Source organism: Triturus cristatus, chromosome 6, assembly GCF_964204655.1.
Source record: "Triturus cristatus chromosome 6, aTriCri1.1, whole genome shotgun sequence".
NCBI classification, from domain to species: domain Eukaryota; kingdom Metazoa; phylum Chordata; class Amphibia; order Caudata; family Salamandridae; genus Triturus; species Triturus cristatus.
The window spans coordinates 490,519,718-490,522,673 of NC_140589.1; positions in this window are offsets into that span (position 1 = coordinate 490,519,718).

Sequence of the window (2,956 nt, forward strand, 5' to 3'; positions counted from 1 at the left end):
TATTGAGACCCCCGTGTACGGCTAGGTCCGGGGGCATTTCTTAAAAAATAATAGCGGGGGCTCGCTGGGGCTGCGGGGGCCCGCTGGGGTTCCCGCAGTCTCAGGGCTTCACTCATGTTGGGATGGGGGTTGCGTGGCCCCCCTCCTGGAGCCCTCCATCTGCTTATAACTTTGGCGTCGTTTGACGATTCTATACGAAATTTTCCAAAAAGTTTCTCTTTTTTGATCAGCTCCTATCTTGAATGTTTAGGGGTGATTGGCCAAGGGGTGGCTGAGAAAAAAGGGGGGTGTCAAAACGTGTTTTCTCAATGCATAGGAACCTTTAGACAAGGCTACAGGTCAAACTGCTGAACGGAATTACGCCAAATTTGGCATGGAGAAAGGTCTTGGTCCAGAAAGCGCGTTTTTGTAGAAATGCTGGTAATCCGTTCAGTAGTTTTTGAGTTATTAAAGGAAAATATATATATATCTGGTCGGTGCCTAACTCCCGAGCATGAGCTTGCCTCTGATTGGCTGCTAACACTTCAAAGCAGGAAGTGTCCTCTGATTGGCTGCTAACACTTCAAACCAGGAACTGTTAGCAGCCATCTTGTGCCCCGCATCGAGTGAGAATATAAAAGAAAGGTTCCGGGGGCAATTCAATATAGTGGAACTCTGTGTAATGATGATTTGGACGCAGTGAAGGTTTAAGATTTATTAACAATAAAGGTGAAGCAGGTGAGTGCCAGGCAGCAGGACTTCCACTCCAGGACACCAGTAGGAAGATAACCCTTTCACGCTCCCTGTGTCCTACATCACCACTTCGCAGCTATGCCTTTAGAAGCCAGTCCATCTGCTCGCAGCTGTCTTCCTTTGCGAGCTAGTATGCTGCTGTGCCTCTACCTCTGCGAGCTACTATGCTGCTGTTCCTTTGGGAGCGGACGGCTCATAGTTCTGCCTCTGTGAGTCAAGCGGATGGGCCGCAGTTGTCATTCTGCAAGCATGGGTACGAACTGTTCATAAGTCACACTATATGAGCATTGAAAAGCCATTTTGTGATTCAGTCCATCAGCTGGCATCTGTCCTAGGCATTTCTGAAAATATAACGGAGCTCTTTCTGTGAGAGATACCCCTTTCATGCTGCATCTCCCCACAATAGCAGGTAACGCATCCTCTTCCCACATCACCAGCATACCCCCAACAACCTTCTTGGGCCCGGAAGTGGCCCTCTACGAACTAATAATAAAAAGATGCTTGTGAGGTTGGAGGAATAAGAATCTTAGTCATGTATAGATTTACATATAAAACATTTTATTAAAACAAAACAACAACAAATAAAACTATGTACAGCCGTGGCGTGTCATCGCTGGTCCATTTGTGAATCACAGGCTGCAAGACAAAAAGAAAGATAAGATGGTGTGTCATGCATCCAGCATAGGAGATAGTGAGAGAGAGAAAGAGTGAGGGAGAGGAAGAGAGAGAGAGAGGAAGAGAGAAAGAGAGAAAGAGTGAGAGAGAGAGGAAGACAGAGAGAGAAAGAGTGAGAGAGAGGAAGAGAGAGAGAGAAAGTGTGAGAGAGGAAGAGAGAAAGAGTGAGCGACAAGGAAGAGAGAAACAGTGTGATAGAGAGGAAGACAGAGAGAGAGAGAAAGAGAGAAAGAGTGAGATATGAGGAAGAGAGAAAGAGAGAATCAGTGTGAGAGAGAGAAAAAGAGAGAAAGAGAGAGAGGAAGAGAGAAAGAGTGAGAGAGAGGAAGCCAGACAAGGAGAGAAAGAGTGAGACAGAGAGGAAGACAACAAGAGTAACAGTGTGAGAGAGAGGAAGAGCGAGATAAAGAGAGAAACAGTGTGAGAGAGAGGGAGAGAGAGAGATAAAGAGAGAGAGAGGAAGAGAGTGAGAAAGAGTGAGAGAGAGAGGAAGACAGAGAAAGAGAGATAGAGTAAGAGAGAGAAAGAGCAAGATACCAGGAAGAGAGAAAGAGAAACAGCGTGAGAGAGAGGAAGACAGAGAGAGAAAGAGTGAGAGAGAGGAAGAGAGGGAGAGAAAGAGTGTGAGAGACGAAGAGAGGAAGAGAGAAAGAGTGAGCTACAAGGAAGAGAGAAACAGTGTGAGAGAGAGGAAGACAGAGATAGAGAGAGAAAGAGATAAAGAGTGAGATACGAGGAAGAGAGAAAGAGAGAATCAGTGTGAGAGAGAGGAAGACAGAGAGAGAAAGAGTGAGAGAGAGGAAGAGAGAGAGAGAAAGAGTGTGAGAGACGAAGAGAGGAAGAGAGAAAGAGTGAGCTACAAGGAAGAGAGAAACAGTGTGAGAGAGAGGAAGACAGAGATAGAGAGAGAAAGAGATAAAGAGTGAGATACGAGGAAGAGAGAAAGAGAGAATCAGTGTGAGAGAGAGGAAGAGAGAGAGAAAGAGTGCGAGAGGAAGAGAGAAAGAGTGATAGAGAGGAAACCAGACACAGAGAGAAAGAGTGAGACAGAGAGGAAGAAAACAAGTGAAACAGTGTGAGAGAGGAGAAGAGAGAGAGATAAAGAGAGAAACAGTGTGAGAGATAGGAAGAGAGAAAGATAAAGAGAGAGAGAGAGAGAGGAATAGACAAAGAGAAAAAGTGTGAGAGAGAGAAAATAAGAGATGCAGAGGGAGTATTGACACCAGAGAAAATCTTCACAGCTCACCTTTGTGCCACCGGTGTGTCTCCAACCACATGCCGGGACGTAGTGCACCGTCAGGGTAAGTGATCTGAAAGATAGTATAGATTTAGTTATTGTAGAGTACATACAACTGCACACACGTAATTCTCTGTTTCAAGGAAGAGAGAAACAGTGTGTTAGAGATGAAGAGAGTGACAGAAAGTGTGAGGGTGAGGAAAAGAGAGCGAGAAAGTGAGAGAGGAAGAGAGAAAGAGTGAGAGAGAGAAAGACAGACAAAGAGAGCAAGACTGAGAGAGAGAAGAGGAGAAAGAGTGAGAGAAAAAGAGA